Raw genomic sequence first — 20,506 nt, 5'->3', positions numbered from 1 at the left:
CCATCACCGCCGGCGTGATCTCCTGAAACTTCTAAGAACCTTCTTAATAGACAAAATCTTAGACATGTTAGCAATATAACAGTGGTGAACTTTATCAGAGCAAAATTATGAGTCCTTGGAGCCTCAACAAAACATCAGGATAGCCAAAGAATGAAATCTGAAATGTGTTATTTATATATCTCTCATCTCATATATATTTTGACAAAAATTAATAAAATACATTTAGAACACAATTATTCTAATCATATTTCTATAAGTTTTGATGAACAGTTCATCAAAAGGATATGGAATTGTATCAATTTATTTATATTCAAGCCTCAATATTTAAGAATCTAGAGGTAAATAACAGCCTGTATTTAGTCTGGCAGCTTTAGAGCGCCTTTGTCCTGCAGCTGCCAATATATGGTGTGACCAGGCAATCCAGGATTCATAAAGGCGGGTCAATGTCCTATAAAGACATGTATCCTCCTCCTGACATTATATCACGACCTTTTTAAATATCAGTGAGGAGATCATAGAGGCTTAGGTGTAACTTTGTGACTTGGCCTGGTGGTGATAAGGAATACCTGTATTGGGGGATATGAAAAATTAAGCACCAATTCTTTTTTTTTGTTTGTTTGTTTTTTGGGGGGTTTTTTTGTTTGTTTTTTTTTATTTTGCAATACAATTCAGTTCTACATATCAGCCACGAATTCCCTTGTTCTCCCCCCTCCCGTCCCCCTCACTTTCCCCCCAGCCCCCCCATTCCCATCTCCTCCAGGGCAAAGCCTTCCCCACAGACTGAGATCAACCTGGTAGACTCAGTCCAGGTAGGTCTAGTCCCCTCCTCCCAGGCCGAGCCAAGCAATCCTGCATAGGCCCAGGTTTCAAACAGCCAACTCATGCAATGAGCACAGGACCTGGTCCCACTGCCTGGATGCCTCCCAAACAGATCAAGCCAATCAACTGTCTCACCCATTCAGAGGGCCTGATCCAGTTGGGGACCCCTCAGCCATTGGTCATAGTTCATGTGTTTCCATTCATTTGGCTATTTGTCCCTGTGATTTATCCAACCTTGGTCTTGACAATTCTCGCTCATATAAACCCTCCTCATTCTCGCTAATTGGACACCAATTCTTAAGAGCTCTTGAAGTATATGTAAGGCTGTTGTCTATATATGAGCTCAAGACATTCCTAAAATTAAAAAGCAGTGAAAGAAATGGTGTATTATTTTTTATTTTATAACCATAAATCATGAGGACATAAGCCTCGTAGGTAAGCTTCCATAGGGAGAGAATTTATAATTGTTGGACAGACATATGAAAAGATGTCAGTATATCCTGTAGAGCTATTTGTCATTCTATAGACTCACAAGTTTCATAGTTTGATATAAATATAATATCATCTGTACAATAAATGTAAGATATATGTATATACATATACATGTATACATACATATAGGTTGGGGGACTGTGAGGAAGCTATAATTGACAGTTTTGATAGTTAATCTGTATATATAATGAGGAACTTTGCTCAATGAATGAGTCCTGGATAAACAGAACTCGCATTTCCTGCTCTGTATGTCAGCTTTGGCCTTCATCATGGTAGGGTGAGTAGGCAAGTTAAAAGCAAAATGCTGAAAATCCTTAGGTTGCGGAGGTATGGTAAAGAAGCAATCTTGTATATCTATGACTATTTTTTTTTATTTCTGGGGATGGCCCTGGGAGATGGCAAACTAGGCTGTGAGACTTTCCTTGGCTTTAATAAACTTTATTTAATTTTTTAAGGACCTATAACAGTCTATAAGCCTGATTTTCCTAAATAAAAAGATATTGGGGTGATTTAAGGGCTGGTAGGGGACTTTATATGCCTAATATTTAAGTTTTTCCTCCACCAGACAGGTAGCAATTATAATTTTCTCAGCATTTAAAAGCCATTGTTTGATCCAGATAGGAGCATTAGATTTTCCTGACCTTTTGGCTACATTATTAGCTTGACCTAGGCCTGTAAGAGATGAAGAAGTAACAGTCGTCTTAAGTACTTGGCCAATCTTTTTCTGAAATAAAAGAAACATCTATGTTTATGTCTAGCAAGCCAATTATCTTCTTTCCCTGTATTTTAAGTGTTTAGTTGTTTGGAATATTTAATTTCCTGAACCCAGAATGCCATATCACTAGAATCCACACCAGCAGCTCCCTTAGGCGCTGCCCTGTATGAATCTGAATTGTACAATGATCTTAATCTCTCCAGTAAAGTCAGAATCACACATCCCTAGGGCAACCTTGTACAGCTGAGGAGCTACGGCCTATAATTAGCCCCAGTGTCCCCTCTGAGGAGGTCCATAGACTTTTGTATTAAGGTATACATAAGTTTATTTTTAAAGCCTATATATCTATCTCAGACTTCAATAAAAACCTTATCCATAGATCTAACTTAGGCATACATCCTCAATATCTTTAGGTTACTTATTGAGATTTATGTATCATTTATAACATATCTAGATGTTTATATGTTATATTTCTCTATGCCAATTACTTGCGTTACATTTGTAATAAATTATTTCTTAACGTTCTTAAACATTCTTTATATCTAATCCTTTATATCCTATAAAAACTTTACATCTAAAAGCATTTTTATATTTAATTTATCAGGCGATATTGGTGATTGATTACTGAGAGCAGCCAATATGGTGAATTCCTTTAAACAAAGGAACAGTCAAAGTTTATTTTGAAAGCTTGTTTGGCAAGCTACTTTTTCTATGAATTTGGATAGCAAGGCAAATTATCTTTTAGGCTTGGTAAATGGGGATCTAATCTAAATGATCTCAATGCATATTTGGACAAAACCCTGGCAATAAAGGGTATGGCAGTTTTGTCCAAAGGTTAAACATTTTAAATGTTAGGGGGCTAAGTAATGAATTGATTATATGAAATTTAGCATACTCAGCATGTATATAAATAGGATTTTGCATACATTAGAAGATTTGATCATTTATGATGATTAATCCTTAATTTGTATCCTAATAATTATCTCTAATAGCTTATAGCTTAAGTACAACTTATCCTTAACAGTTTACAGTTTAGGTCGACCAATCAATCAATAAGTTTTATTTCTTAATTATCTTTAATTAAAGTAAACTTATTCTTAACAATTTATAAGTTAGTTGTCTTTATAAACTTAGATCTTAGGTTTTATACCTGTCAGCTTTAGCCTTAAAAATATTAAGTTATTTTAATATAGAAACAGGAACTCTTATTTAAAATATAGTACATAAGGAGAGTAACAATTTAATAAATCCTTTAAGGTGTATCATGAAATGAGATAAGCACAGTAAAACAAAGGACGATTTTTTTTTTGTAGCAGCTGCACCCAGTCTGTATCAAGCCAGATAGCCACCGGAAATGGCAAGGTGAGGAGAAGGGTGGAGATGACTCAAAGGCAGAAGTGAGCTGAGATGCAGATAGCAGATAGTTAGGTTCAGAGGGAAGAAGGCAGATGTTTAGGATTCCAACCCCCAAACATCTTCGGGGGTCTGATGAATCCATACAGGTCGTAGCAGGGCGTCCCCTAAGCAGGACCTGTTTTTGCGATGAGTTAACTGAAGTTCTTGTACTTGGCCAAGATTTTTGTAAATTACCAAGAACTTAAAAGTCAATCCAGAAAGAGGAAAGAGACAGAAAAAGACACTTTTTTAGGAGAGCTGGGAGTTGTCATTAGTTTTTAAATCGGCACTGGCTGTGAGACTTACATTAATTTAAAAGAAGGCTGCTGGAGTGGAGCTCCTAGTTAGCTGCAGGGCAAGTTTAGTGCTCAAGTTAGCCCTTAGATTCCAATAGTTTTAGCAAAAAGGGCTGTTTGTAGCAGGACACTGCTGCTACTATGGAGAACATAGGGAACTTCATTAGCTCTAGTTTACACTCTCAGGAGGTCTGGTAGTGTGATAATATTGTGTTATCTCCTTATAAGACCCTGAATGAAGTAACGGCAGGTTTCTCCATAAAAGGGAGGGGTTAGAATCTCTGCCGCTTATCATAATCTGACGGTAAATGAATTTCATAAGGTTGGCAGCTTTTAGGGGTCGCCTAAATCTTTTTTTCCTTTTTTTTTTTTTTATAAACCTTTAGGATATCATTAACATCAATCGTCCTTCTTGGGGAAACCAGGGACAACAGTCCTCTAAGTGACTAAAGAATTTGTTGAGGTCTTTTTTTTTTTTTTATGAACCCTTATCCCTCATGTCTTCAGGGCCTCTTTAATGCCCTTAAGGAAAAGGTCACGGGAAGAACTTCCCTGTCCCATGGTTAAGCCTAAGTTTAGACTAACCTCGTCCTTCCTGCTCTCCTCCCAATCGTCAAGAAAGGGTGTTGAGTCAGGCGGTCTCAATGGACTATCAGCAAAAATATCTCCACCAGATGTCTGGACTTTCCTGGAGAAGGACGTTCAACTCCCAACGAGGCGAGGGTCAAGCCACCACGTTGGGCGTCAGTTGCCCCGGCCAGTGGGGTGTCAACAGGGGTGACCCACCTGTGGGAGAGAATGAAAGGGATGGGGGAGACACGAAAGGAAGACAGCAAGACAGTGTGTTCTGATCAAGCTGCAAATTTTATTCTCCTCAGCAAGGCTTATATAGCATGGGGGGAGGGGGCAGGAAGGAGGGAAGGGATTCACAACATGCCATACATGCAGGTGAAGGACTACGTGCAAGTCGTGAGGCTGCTAGGTGGTTAAGGTCACTGGTCAGTGCCCATTGTTCTGTTGCTATGCTACCTGACCTGCCTGACCTGTTCTTTATCTTTGGGGGCATCTGGTTTAGGTCAGGGGCTTGTTCTCTGGCCTAGCTAGTACTTTTCCATGGTTCATGTTTGGTCGCTGACAGTTTTTACATTTAAAAAAAGGACAAATACTATAGAATTGTATTACATGAAATATATAGAACATACAAATTCATAGAGACAGATTAGACGTTATCTCAAGATGGAGAAGAAAGGGATATAGAGCAATGATTTCCTAAGTACAGATTCTCTGTTTTGTGTGATGGAAAAGCCCCACAAACGAATAGTATTATCAAGACATAATATCATTAATGTAATAAATCATGTCATAAATATAGTTATTGAATGAATACTGTGAATGTAATCAATGAATGCCATAAATGTAATTAATATCATGAGTGTAATTAATGAATATCATGGGTGTAATTAATATCTTGAATGTAATTCATGCCACTGAATTGTGAACTAAAAATGGTTACAATTGCAAATATTATGTTCATTAAAAAAATAAGGTGGAATATAATCACCATATATTATATGTGTGTATGAAATTGAAGACAGTGATGTTCTAAAATAGAAAGTGGTGATTGTGTCATAGGCCTATGATGATGCTGGACTAAAGTCTATCAAATTGTGCAAACAGGCAAATTATATACTATGTGAATTATTTGTCAATAAAGATTTTACAAAATATAAAAAAGCCATATTCTTCACCAAAATGTCACAAGAATGATTTCTAGGCAACATACTAACATTCTCTGAAACCTCTTGATCCACCAACAGTGGTTCAAATCACACTCAGTACCACTATCTTCCATGCTCCTACTAGCACGGCCCATTAAGCAGCACTTAAAACATTCCACTGCTTTCCTAACCTAAAGTACCAAAGTCCAAATTTCTCCAAACAAAAACATGGTCAAGCCTATCAAAACAGTATCCTGGTCCCTGGTACCAATTGATCTTAGTTGGGGTTTCTATTGCTGTCAAAACACCATGACCACAAAGCATGTTGGGGAGGCAAGGCTTTATTTAGCTTACACTTCCAAATCATAGTGCATCATTGGGGAAAGTTAGGACAGTAATTCAAGCAACTCAGTAAGCAGCTACCCCCAGGGTCTCAGCTTCAGCTCCAAACTTGCTTTTTGGTCATGGTGTTTCAGCACAGCAATAGAAACCATAGACACAAGGAGATCCATGCATGCCACCTATAGCCATCCTTGTTACTTAGCCTCTCTAGGTCTGTAGATTGTACTATGATTATTGTTTACTTAACAGCTAGTAGCCACTAATAAGTGAGTACATATCATCTTTGTCTATGTGGTTCTGGGTTGCCTTACTCAGGATAATAAAGAACTTATAAAACTAGACATCAACAAACCAAATAAATAAATAAAAAAAGAGTACAGCTCTAAACAGAGAATTTTCAACAGAGGAATCTGAAATGGCTGATAAACAAAAAAATGTTCAACATCCTTAGCCGTCAAGGAAATTGAAATCAAAACTACTCTGATATTTCATCACACCTGTCAGAATGGCTAAGGTTAGTAGCACATGAGAAAGCTCATACTGGCAAGAATGTGGAACAAGTGGAAGGAAGACTCTTCCATTGCTGGAGGGAGTACAAATTTGTACAGCCACTATGAAAATCAATATGGCAGTTCTTCAGATAATTGGGGATCCATATTCTCGGGACTTAACTATACCACTCTTGGGGATATACTCAAAAGACGCTCCTCCATTTTACCACAAGGAGACTTGCTTAACTCTGTTCATAGCAGCTTTATTCATAATATCCAGAAACTGCTATGTCTGTAAGTGATTGTGTTGATTGATGATGGATGTGGGGGGAGGCTCTTCCACTCATGATAGCAATATCCCTAAGCAAGTGGGCCTGTGCTGGATAGGAGAGTTAGTTGAGCATGAGACAGTGACCAAGGAAGAGAGAAATCCAGAAAACAATGTTTGTCCATGGTTTTTGCTGTCAGTTGCTAGCTTGAGTTTCTGTCCTAAACTTAAAAAATGACAGACTCTGATCTGACAAAATTAGTCAAATAAACCCATTCATTACTAGAGATGCTTTTGGTTAGAGAATTTAATCATAGCAACAGAGTAGCAAGTTAGAACAACAACAACAAAACAAAAAAAAAAAAAACCACCAAAAGTGGGTTTTGTTGCTAGGCAAAAACCTGGGAAATGTTGTCTTTTGAAGGAGTGTGGAAGATATCACAACTTTAGATCACAAAAGGCATAGAAAGCTTTACATAGAGCTTAACTGGCTCTTCTTGTAGAACCTGGAAGATGGGAATGTTGAAAGTAATGCAGACAGTACAGTGGAGGTCAATGTCATAGGATTTTCAGTTGGGAAGAGACTCTATGAAAAATTAGGCTAGAGGTCATTTGTGTAATGTTTTTGCCCAAAATCTTTCTTATTCTTTCCATGCCATGAGAAATTGAGTAAGACAGAATTAAAAGGTACTGGGTTGATTTCTTAGATGGAATATTTACTTTGTTGGATGGTTATAACCGATGACTCATTCAGTTCTACAGTGAAAAAAAAGCAACATGTTGGACAGAATTAAATTAAAATATAGTTTCAGATAGCAGTCAGATGCTGAAACAGAGGCAGGAACTTTCAAGGAGATCATCCTGATTCAAGAGAAGGCCCTTTCTCTACAGCAGAAGCCTAGCAAGGTACCTTAAGAGTAAGACTCTATCCTCTTAGGCCTTCAGTTAATGTCAGGACTAGACAAAGTGATTCCTAGTCTCAAGAAGCAGCTTCATACAAAACTTGTTGCAACTGTGGTCCAAGCTTGGCATGGTCCATCCCAATTAAGAAGCCAAACTTGGCAGGATCACCCATGTTGTGCTGGTTCTGGAAACAAGGACTAAAAATTTCAGGTCATGGTTCTTAGTCTGTGGTTTCAGTTCACCACTGTTGCACGTATCTATGTTTGGCAGAGTCAGAGATCCAGTATGAAATTTCATTGAATGAAGCTGTGAGGATGAAGCCTGGGTTGCATTTTGAGACCACAAGATGTTGAGATATCTAAGCTATGAGAGATCTTCAATGGAGAGCTGCATATAGGGATTGCAAGTAGCTAAAGAGAGAGATGTATAAGAAGCTGCAGGGAAAATGAGCCACCCAAGCCCTTTGAAACTGAAGCCCCATGTGTCTGAGACAGAGCTACAGGATTTGGTATTTGTCCTGCTGGGTTGCAGTCTTGCCTTGGTCCAATCTTCCCTCACCATATCCCCATTCCTCTCCTTTGGAATGGGAATGGGCATTCTGTGCCATTGTATGTTGGAAAGAGGTAACTTGTTTTCTGATTTTACAAGATGTGATAGTCATGAAATTGCCTGAGTCTCAGAAGAGACTTTGGATATTTGAACAGTATAGGGGCTGTTGCAGACTATAGCAATCATTAAAGTTATAATAAATACATTTTATTCTTGGAATGACCATGAGCCTATAGTGACCTGAGTCATTGAATGAAAAGCTCCCAGATAGGATGATTTGAACACTTGTCTCTTCTTGGTGGCTTTCCTTGGGGTTCTTGTAGAACCTTTAGTAGGAGGAGCCTTTCTGTTTGAAATTCCTCATTGGGAATGGGATTTGCATATCTGTAGCCTGAACCCATTTTCTGTTCCTTGTGTCCTGCTGTCATGCCTTCAACACTATTACAGATGGTTTTTGAAGATAAGGTTTCTGTGTGAAGTTCTGGCTGTCCTGAAAGTAGCTCTGTAGACCAGGCTAGCCTCAACCCAAAGATCCATATGATTCTGGCTCCTAATGCTGGAATTAAAGCTGGGCCAACATGCCTGTGTGGTTTTTTTTTTTGTATTATTGGCTAATGGGCCTGGAATGTAGGTTTATGTCCATATCAAGCATATGCTGTTGTGCTGAGCTTCACCTACATCTTGAATTTTCAAAATTGGCAGAGGTTATCATTCTCTTTCCCAGGATGGCAATTAATGCTTTCTGAGACTTCTGAGTCACTGGATTATAAGTTTGTTACATTCTTCTTACCTACTATGTTTATTTTGAATCCTTTTAAATGGGTATAAGTCTTTTGCCTATATGCATGGATATGCACCACATATGTGCCTGTCCCTCACGGTAGTCATAAGATAGCCTCAGAATCCCTGAACTTGGAGTAAATGAATAGTTGTGAGCTCCCATGTAAGTACTGGCAATTGAGCCCACCTATCTGCAAGACAAGCAAGAGCTCTTAACTGTGGAGCCATCTCTCCTGTCCTATGTTGTTTATTTATGATCAACATTTACATTGCTAATGTTTTTTATCTGTCTATTTATAACTATAACACATTCCTTTTAGTAAAGATCTTATTAATGTTACAATTTAAACTGTGGCACTTCAGGTTTCTGAAAGATCAATACAGAATTGGATTGAGTGAATAACTCTGTAGGAACTTTAGTAAAAACTTCTGATTTCTTTCTACCTTTTTAGTTTGTTTGATTTTTGTGATGGAGACATGATCTTATTAATATGTAACTCTGGCCATCCTGAAACTCACTAGATAGGCCAAAGTGGCATTTAATGCAATTGAATTCACCTGCCTCTACCTCTGGAGTGCTGGCATTATTAAAAGCATGAGCCAATATACCCAGCTTGCCCATCTTTTTGTAGTTAGCAATTATTCATTCAATTTCTCCGATATGTAGTCAGTACCATTCATCTGCTTGCTTGTCTCTATGTCTGTTAATTGGCATTTCTCTTTCAAAGCTATATCCTATTCAAAGGGTGTAGAAATGACAGATGAACCTCTTATTCAGTTTACTTCTAAAGTGACTTGGTGATTACAGAAATTCTGTGTCATGGAATAAATGTGAGAAGCACCAGAATTATGAGACTTTGACAATTATATTGTCAAAGAAGTATACATTTACAGTGTTATCAGTATCATGCTTTCTTTTGTACACATGTATGGGGAATTTTAGAATGCAGTGACCTACGATGATGTGCATGTTGACTTCACTCAGGAAGAGTGGACTTTGTTGGATCCTTCCCAGAAGAGCCTCTACAAAGATGTAATGCTGGAGACCTATAGGAACCTCACTGCTATAGGTAAGACTATGGATTTTCCTTCATATTTCAAAATAAAAGGACAATGTTCCTTGTTTATTGATACACTTGTGTAATTTCGTTTGAACAAGAAAAAGAATGAGGTAAATAAATCAGCCAAGTTTCTAGGGTTTTCTGAAGATATTGAGTTACATTTTACATAATTTCCAATAATATATCATACATTTTCTGGTACTATATTTCAGGCTACAGTTGGGAAGATCATAACATTGAAGAACATTTTCAACATTCTAGAAGACATTGAAGGTAATTTTCATATGCAAGCTGATACAAATGTGCCTCTGAAGAAATTTTAATGTGTCCTGGAAATTTTAAAGAAAAGCAGCAGTGTAAGTAGCACAGCTTAAAGTGTAATGATGATTATTAAACTCTCACAAAGCCATGTACATCAACATTAGGTGCCTAATCTATGTTTCCAAGGCATTCCTCTAAGAAAGAAAACAAGGAAATGCTTCCTTAACTGATATCACCATTTGAATCATAGCTCCAGGAGAGCTATGCTGTAGAACTGCCAGTCCATTTAGTTTCATCCCACTCAGATATTGCAAAGGATATACACATTGAATAGGTGATAAGTATATGTCCAAAACCTTCTAATAAGCAAATAACCCACAGCAAAGCTAGTGTTACTCATATACTTGTTGTGATTTTGCTCAGTTCACTGACATGGGCAGATTATGAGTCAAAATGGTTGTTGTGAAGAAACCTTAATCCCTATACTACACATCTATAAGGAATAGAAAGTCAGACTGTGTGAATGCAATGTAGAAACCATTTATTTGTTACTCTTCCTTTGATAGGTATAGCATATTTCAATATGTATACAAGCCATGAGAGCACAGGGATGTGGAAAGAACAACATAACTTTCTTTCCCAGAACAACTAGAAGATATATAGAAGTCCCCAGTCTGAGTAAACTTGTTGAATATGAAACAAATTTACAATTAATTGGTCTCCCAACTTCCTTGGGAATACATCAGTAAACTCATATTGCAGAAAGACTCTATAAGTACTGGAATGTATACATACTTCTGTTTGTCCTGGTTCACCTTGCAATTGTAGTATGACTCACACTGTATGAACATTTATGAATGCAGTAAGTATGGTAAAGCTCTCAGTTTTTTCAGTTCTATTCAAATTGTGAAAAATCTCATATAGGAAAAGATGCTATAAATGTGAGCTATGTAATAAAGGCTCTTACCATCACAGGTATCTTCAAAGATGGAAAACAACCCTTAATGAAAAGGAATACCATGAGTATAAACCTTAAGATCTTATTACTTTTTACAATTGGACCAAATTGTAAAATTAACTCATACAGATATAAAGATTCATCAGTGTAATGAATGTGGTAAAGCTTTAATATGTGCCACTTATTTTTGTAGGTATGAAAGAAGTATTCAGAAGAGAAACCCTCTGAGTATACTCAATGTGTTAAAGCCTTTGTATATTACAATCCTCTTCAAAGGCATGAAAGAATTCATGCTGGAGAGAAACTCTATGAAGATACTCAGTATGGTGAAGCTTCTGGATGCCACAGTATGCTCCAAATACATAAATGAACACATACTGGAGAGAAACCCTATGAATGTAATCAGTGTGGAAAAGCCTTTCGAAGTCCCAATCATCTTCGAATACATAAAAGAGAACATACTGGAGAGAAACCCTATGAATGCAATCAGTGTGGTAAAGATTTTGCATATCACAGTAATCTTCGAATACATAAGAGAACACATACTGGAGTGAAACCTTATGAATGTAAACAATGTGGTAAAGCCTTTGCACAGTTTCCAAAACCATAAAAGAATACATACTAGAGAGAAATCCTATAAATGTAATCAATGCAACAAAGCCTTTGCGCAAAGCAGCACTCTCCATATACATAAAATAACACATATTGGAGAGAAACCCTATGAATGCAATCATTGTGGTAAATCCTTTATACAACACTGTAATCTCCCAAACCGTAAAAGAACACATACTGGAGAGAAACCCTATGAATGTAGTCAGTGTGGTAATGCTTTTGCAAGTCATGGTCAGCTTCAAATTCATAAAAGAACACATACTGGAGAGAAACCTTATGAATGTATTCAATGTGGGAAAGCCTTTTCACTACACAGTAATCTCCAAAAACATAAAAGAACACATACTGGAGAGAAACCCTACAAATGTAATCAGTGTGATAAAGCCTTTGCATATATCCGTAGTCTTCGAGTTCATGAGAAAAAGTCATACTGCAGAGAAATTCTATAAATTTAGTCAGTGTGTTACCATTTTGCATTTCATGGTAGTCTTTATACAAGAGTAAAACTTTCAGTGTGTAATTGATCTAATGAATTGGTCTCTGGCATATCACAATAGTCTTTGAGGGCCTGAAAAAAAACCTAATACAGGAGAGAATCTGACTATGAAGGATTTGGAAAGATTTTTAGCCAACACACTTACATTTAGTTACACAAGATTCTGGAGGAAAAAAATCTGACAAGTGTCAACAATCTGTTTAAGCATTATGATGTCCCTCTTTATTTTGTTTTCATGTGCAAACTCATGGACAAAAGCCCTATGAATTTAAATCATAAGGTAACCCTTTTAAATTTCATACTTCTTAGCTGGGCGGTGGTGGCGCACGCCTTTAATCCCAGCACTTGGGAGGCAGAGCCAGGTGGATCTCTGTGAGTTCGAGGCCAGCCTGGGCTACCAAGTGAGTTCCAGGAAAAGGCGCAAAGCTACACAGAGAAACCCTGTCTCGAAAAACCAAAAAAAAAAAAAAAAAAATTCATACTTCTTCAATTTTGTGAAATAATTCATGCTGGTCTTAAATTTTATGGATGTGAATTAGTGTCTTTTCTGTTTCTGTGGTAAAATATGATGTCTAAGTCAACTTATGAAAGAGTTTATTTGGCCCTTTGGTTCCAGAGGGATATAGGATCACCATGAAAATAGCATGGCAACAAGTATCAGACATGGCAGCTAAAGCAGGAAGCTAAGAATTCACTTCCTGAGCCTGCAATATGAAGTAGAGAGTAGGACCTGGAAGTGGTGTGTGGATGTAACTCTCAAGCCCACCCTAGTGGCATATTTTTTCCCAGCAGGGCAGCATTTTTTAAATCTTCCCAAATAATACTACCTACTGAGTAGGGTTGATTTCTCTGACTTCAAGCATACTTGCTTGCTCTCTGATTTCCTGATGAAGAAAATCTCTGTAAGTAAGCCTTTAAATACCTCAACATTTGAGTTACAGGAATGAATGCTTACATGAGACAAACATTCATGAGTGAAAATTTAATGACTTGTTTTAATTTATCATCTTGATGTTAGGAAGTGGGGAAGAACATATTCAAGAGGAAAATCCTATTTATGTAAACAATTTGGTAAAGACTTTAAACTTCACAGTTGTCTACAGTTTCAAGAAAGTCTTTTTCATCATAGCCTGAAAGAAGTAAATTATTTACTGTGTTCAATCAAGTGTAATAGTAAAGTCAACCATTGTGGTTGTGGATTGTATTTTGAAAATTTGGGAATAGGTATTGAAGGTTGCTCCATGTGTGGCTAATCCATTTAATGAATTTTATTGGGCGGTTTTTATATTATTTCTGTGGCTTCTATTCATCTTCTATTGTATTTTTACCTGCTTTATAGGTATTTTTCTGCTTCAATGTATAGAATGGGCTGAATCTAAGTGGTCCATTGTTTATTTAAACATCAGGCAGTGTGTGATCATACTTTTCAAGTAAGGGTGTCTGTGAAAGGGTGGTGGGTTTTTGTTCCAGTTTTTGTTTTCATATTTTTACAAATTCCTTTGAGATGTTGTTTGTTATCCAGCTGGCTTAAATGTCAGTAATTAGTCAGGGATATATTTCAACTCTTGGTTCTCCTATGTCAGCCTCTTGAGTACAAGTCCAAGCGCAATGTGCACTGTTTTATGTATACATTTTAACAATGTTAATGTTAAAATGTTTAATAGAAGAGAATATAAGAAACAATAAATACCTCATGTGTGTATCCAAAGCTGCATTTTCATCTCTCTGATAGAGATGTAATAAAGTAGGACAAATAGTAATCTACTGTATGTCTCACAGCATCACTTGATGTGATATGGATATACATATATTATTTGATGTTCCATGGTTCTTCCTGTACACAGTAGTTATCTATTTGGCACTTTGTCTTGAAGTACTGCCTTCTAGGGGAATTATCTAGAGATGCTAAATAATGTAACAGCAATGAGATTTATTTTTAAAAAATTCTGGTGTGTGTGTGATGTGATGTGATTATGGGTTTTTAGGCCATGACGTATATGTGGAGACCGGAAGACAACTTTGTGGGGTCTAATTTGGGCCATCTTTATATGGATATCAAGGTCATGTTCCAGCACTGCATACCACAGACATTTCCCACTTAGCTGTCTTAATGATGCTCAAATAAGATTAGCTGAAACATTACAACAATAAAATATCTTTTTTAGTATGTAAACATATTGTTATCTAAAGATGGAGGAAAGCAGGACAATTTGAATAAAAATTCTATTTGTAAATGAAAATGATATACTGCTGTCTCTTCTTTTTCTTTTTTTTTTTCTTTTTTTTGGGGGGGGACGTGTTAGGACTAAACACTTGTTCATAATACTTCCTCAGAACCATAAATGAATGCCTAAGATGTTTCTCAGTAGCTAAAATTGGTTACTGCTAAGCCTGATGACCTGAGTTCAATCTCTAGGAGACCTATATTACTTACTCCTAAAAGTTTTCTATTATTTTTCATCTGGGCTGTGGCATATGCACAGCCACATACCAGCACATACGTAAATTAATCTTATACCCAAATAATGCCCAAATGAGGTTACTTAGAGCCAAACTAGACTCCCTAGGTGTCAGCTCTAAAACTCACATAGGGAAAGTAGACATTAGACACATATAAGTTGTCCTCTCATTGTTACATGTACGTCATGGCACAGGTTTGTACACACACAGTTCAAACATTTTTTAAGTGGATGAAATTAACAAAGCAAAGAAAATAAGACAATTGTTAAGAACATATGAAATGATTTGCCAGTTGAAATTACTATAGTATTTCAAGAAGTATTACTGCACATCAAAACAATGATGGTTCTTTTTTAAATCTTATTTTATCCTTTCATTCTCTCAGTCATTTTAAAAACATCTCGGCTGGTCTTAGAGGTGCATGCTGATAATTCCAGCACTTGAGAGACATTGGCAGGCCAATCTCTCTGATTTTGAGGCCAGATTGGTCCACATAGTGAGTTCTAGGACCGCCATGGCTGTGTGCAGATATCTTGTTCAAAAAAAGTTCCAGAAAGAAAGAGCATATCTCAAATTATGGAACTTTATCTAATGTATTCTGACTGGACTCTGGTTGCAACAAAACCTTTTGTAATCTTTGCTTTCTTTAAGAGAATCATGTTAATAATGAAAATAAGAAATGTGGAGAGTCCATTCACAGTGGGATAGGAATCCATTGAATTCTTTGACAACCATCTAACAGGGACTTTCATCTCCTTCAAGTGATAGGATACAGAAGGAGTAATTCAACATCTTCATCTTCTGCATTATAATGGCATATTTCAGAGCTGAAGGGTTTGTTCAGTAATATTGCTCCTCTTGGCTATTGAAGTTTGGTTCTGAACACCCACATCAGATGGCTCAGAACTACTTGTATTTCCAGTTTCAGAAGATTTGATGCCTCTTCTAGCCTCCCAGTTCACCAGATATGCAAATGGTGAAAGGACATATATGTCATTCCAGATTGTAAAAGTTGTTTTCTTCATGTATATGGTATTTTAAAAAAGAATTATAATTAGTTTATGTATAAGTCTTGCCCACTGTGTATACCAAATGCATACCAAAGACCAGTAGAGAGCAAAGATGATGTCAGATTCTCCATGACTGAAGTTAACAGAGTTCTGAACTGTCTTTTGGGTACTAGAAGTCACATCAAGTCCCTGTGGATGAGCAACCATTTCTTTTAGCTGCTGAGCCATCAATTCAGCCCCATGAACATATCATTAATAGCAGTAAGGTGTGAATGCCTTATCCTAAGCTTATCTTATTTCATCCCTGATAACCCAGGAGCAATATAAGATTGATAGCATCAAACTCACTTAGACATGGTACTTCAATAAGTTTCTGAGCTGAAATCTCCACAAAATGAGGGAAGAATCAAGAGAGAAATTGACAATACAAGTCTTTAAAAAGTGGCTGACAATTTGACAAAGGCCACAAGACTGAGTTCATGTGGTAAATAGGCAGCAATGGGAGCCCATAAGGACATGTGTCAGGTGTACCCCTGTTTGAGATTATGTCTCTTGAAGGAAGAAAAATTGCTGGCATGAAGAATTGCATGTTGAAAGGGATGATATTCTGCTTCCCTGGTACCAGCACAACCCTCAGGAGGCTTGCATGATGGTGACTTTGGATGACATTCAGGTTGTCTGGAGATCCTGAAACTTAAAGAAGTCATTCTAAGGCTAGGGCAATCAGGCATTTACAAAGAGCTATGGAATATACAGGAATGTATACAGAGGGAGCTTTGGGTTTGAAAGCCAGAGGATCAAATGGCCAGAGAGCACTGCTCAGGGTGTACCTGAGGACAAGCTGACTCCTACTATGCTCTGTCCACTCAGCTGTGGTGGGTTAGTTGTTGCCATATCTTCTACTCATTCCTTATTCTTGGCAACTACAGTATAGTTGCCAGGGTAAGCATCCTGCAATCCTCCATCTTTGAAGGGAAAATCAGATGTGACTACAGAGGCATTGACTTATCTGTCAAGTGGCTTGGCTAAATAAATCAACCAGTCTCCAAGACTTGCAAACACTGAGCCATTGCTGAATGAGGATAGCTTTAATGCTTTCAATGGGTTTAATTTCAAAAGTCAATTTATTGTAAAAATGTGCAAGAGCTAAAGTTTGCTCATGTAGTATTGGCATTCTCATTTTTTTCTGAATTCAAAGGGACTCTCAGTTAGCATTAGTCACTTCAGGAATAAAATCCCAACACAATAAATCACTAGTTTAAATGAGAATGGTGATTCTCAAGAATTATAGAGATGATAGAGCACAATATGTCAGTATTTTTAGGGATGGACAAAATACAGTAACAATCTCTGATTACCAGAAGCCTATAGCATAGTATTTAAACCACATATGCAAATCACCAATTGCTATTAAGGCACTATGACAGGGCTGGGGATGTAGCTCACCTAGTTAAGGGAGTTGCCTTGCATTCACATGACCAACAACACATGTAACAGCTATGGTAGTGGTGCTCACTTGTAATGCCAGAACTTCTGGAGACATAGAAGTAGTGTCAGAAGTTCAAGTAGTCACAATGAGGTCAAGGTCAGTCTAGGCTACCTGAGAGCCTGTCCCAAAAACATAAATAAACAAACAAATGAACAACCAAACAACTATAAAGTCAGACAGAGGCAGGATCAAACACATTTCCTATGATGGAGGACAATACAGAGGGACTGGAGCAAAGGCTCAGCGATTAAGAGGACTGGTTACATTCTAGGGGACCTAGTAAAATCTAGGGTGTGATTTTCAGCACCCACATAGCACCTCAAAATCATCTATAATTCCAGTTGCAGGGCATCTGTTATCCACTTCTGGCCTCCATAGGTACCAGAAATGCAAGTAGTACAAAGATATATATGTAGGCAAAGTATAAACATAGGAAAACTTAAATAAAAGCTACTATTTTCTACTAAGAAATTTCCCAAGAAAATAAGTGGGGTAGGAGTGGCTATATGATCATTTGGGCTATAAACATAGAGAGGCAATAGTATAAAAATAAGTACCAGGATTGCATACACAGTTTTACTCAGCTGAATGAATTACAGACAAGGACACTTATGGATTCTGGCTATGCTCGGTCTTTCTCACCTCATTGTTTACAAAGGGCCCTAATTCACAGCAAACACCTAGCTGTTCCTTAAAGCCAAGCTGGCTAAACAGACTTTGTGTTGTGACAAAGCAAGGCACTGAGTGTCCCTACAAGGAGCACAACCTTTTTTCAGTGGCCTAACAGAACATAGTCTGGGACTGCAGGAAAACTTTATTCCTTAATTTTTGTTTGTCTGAACCTTCTTGGTACATTGTTAGTGTTATAGAAAAATAATAATAGCTTCACTTAACAGAAGCACACACAATGTCTCCATATGTCCATAGGACTAAAATGTATTCTGTATTTAAGTGATATGAACGCAAAAGTCCTAACTTCCAACTAAAGAGTAGGAAATGTCATCCCAATGATTGTAAACTTGTAAGCAAGAGCTACATTTGATAGCAGATGTCACATTTGCTGCAATACACAACCATTTAGACATATATGAGTGGGAAAAATAGCTTGAAGATCACTGATATTTTACTGGGCATACACCTGTAATCCCAGCTCATGGAAGACAACAGGATTATCCCAAGTATGAGACCAGCCTGGTCTACATAGATGAGTTCCAGGAAAGCTACCCAGAAAAACTAGCTCAAATATATTGATTAATTCATGACTTAAACATTTTAAAATGGGGCCTTTCAGTGGAACAGAAATGAGTGTTTTTGTGTGTTGTGGTGTGAATACCTGTGCAGGGAGCTGTAAGAGAAGCACGGGTGAGCTCTGAAGCCATGACATGGTTTATCTTATAAATGTTACAAATAAGAGATACGGACTGCACCAGCTCAAATTGGACCAAGAGATGAGTCTTGCTCTCCAAGCCAATCACAACAGCCTCTAGGCTTTAGGCCGAGGGGCACAACCAGTGTCCCTATACTCCCACCCATTGCAGCCCCAGTTTCAGGCCAGCAGGCAGGTCTCCTGCAGGCAGGTCTGACCACCAACACTCTACCCCTCAAACCCACCCATACTCCAAGACTGCAGCTGCTCCCTGAGACGCAGTCTCTGCCAGCTCCAACTGGACCAAGATCTCCAACTGGACCAAGCATGTCGATTGGACCAAGAGTGGATCCCTGAGATACAGACAGTGTTTGCACCTATTGGAGGAAGAGATGGGTAGATGCCAATGCAAGAATACATTCAACAACAAAGAGCAATATGGCACCACCAGATCCTAGTGGTTCTACATCAGCAGGACCTGAACATCCCATATAGAAGAAAGAGAAGGAAATAACCTTATAAATGACTTCAAGAAGGTGATAGAGGCCTTTAACGAGGAGATGAAAAATTCACTTTAAAAAAAATCTGTAAATTCCTTAAATTCAAGAAAACAAAGAAAAAGCAATCAAACAGGTGAAGAAAACAGTTCAAGACTTGAAAATTTAAGTAGAGGCAAAAACTAAGACACAAACTGTGGGAATGCTGGAAATGGAAAATCTCAGTAAATGAACAGGAACTACAGATGCAAGCATAAACAACAGAACGCAAGAGATGGAAGAGAGACTCTGGCATTGAAGATATGATAGAGGAAATAGATTTGTCAGTCAAAAAACCATTAAAACAAACAAAGTCATAGCACAAAACATCCAGGAAATGTGGGGCACCATGAAAAGACCAAAGCTAAGAATAATAGAGATAGAAGAAGGAGAAGAATCCTAGCTCAAAGGCACAGAGAATATATTCAACAAAATCATGGAAAAAAACTTTCCCAACCTAAAGAAAGACATGTCTATGAATATACAAGAAGCTTACCAAATACACTGGACCCAAAAGAGAATTCCCCTTGCTACATAATAATCAAACCATTAAACATACAGAATAAAGAAAAAATATTAAGAGCTGCAAAGGAAAAAGACCAAGTAACATATAAAGGTAGACCCATCAGAATAACACCTAACTTCTCAATGGAGACTCTGAAAGCCAGAAGGTCCTGGACAGACATTATGCAGAAACTAAGAGACCACAGATGCCAGCCCAAACTATTATACCCAGAAAAACTCTCAATCATCATAGATGGATTAAATAAACAAATTATTCCACAACAAAACCAGACTTAAACAATACCTATCTACAAATCCAACCCTACAGAAAGCACTAGAAGGATAAATTCAACTCAAGGAGGTCAGATGCACCCATGAAAACACAGGCAATAGATAATCCCACATCAACAAATCCCAAAGAAGGGAAACATACATTACCACCAAAAAAAAAAAAAAAAAAAAAATAAGAATTGACAATCACTGGTCATTAATGTCTCTTAATATCAATGAACTCAATTTGCCTATAAAAAGATACAGGCTAACAGAGTGGATACAAAAACACAATCTATCCTTCTGCTGCATATAAGAAATATACCTCAACTTCAAAGACAGACACTACCTCAGAGTAAAGGGCTGGGAAAAGTCTTTCTAGTCAAATGGCCTTAAGAAGCAAGTTGGTGTAGCTATCCTAATATCTAACAAAATAGACTTCAAATTAAAGTTAATCCAAAGAGATCAAGAAGGAAATTACATATTCATCACAGGAAAAAAATCCATCAAGATGAAGTCTCATTTCTGAACATTTATGCCCCAAATACAAGGGCACCAATATATGTAAAAGAAATATTAATAAAGCTTTAAATGCACATTAAACCCTACACACTAACTTCCACTCTCCACTTTCACCAGTGAACAGGTCTGCCAGAATGAAAGTTAACAGAGAAATAAGGGAACTAACAGACATTATAACTCAAATGGAATTAAT

The 20,506-nt window shown here is 37.4% G+C and overlaps 1 pseudogene; it reads left to right on the top strand.

Moving 5' to 3' along the window:
• Nucleotides 1-14,356, top strand: part of LOC128119192 (zinc finger protein 431-like) — a 62,318-nt pseudogene extending 47,962 nt beyond the window's left edge.
• The last annotated feature ends 6,150 nt before the right edge of the window (nucleotides 14,357-20,506 follow it).

The sequence above is a fragment of the Peromyscus californicus genome, unplaced genomic scaffold (genome assembly GCF_007827085.1).
Source record: "Peromyscus californicus insignis strain IS unplaced genomic scaffold, ASM782708v3 Scaffold_23__1_contigs__length_62951481, whole genome shotgun sequence".
Taxonomy (NCBI): Eukaryota; Metazoa; Chordata; class Mammalia; order Rodentia; family Cricetidae; genus Peromyscus; species Peromyscus californicus.
Note: the sequence above shows the minus strand (reverse complement) of the source record. Positions and strands in the feature narration are given on the sequence as shown.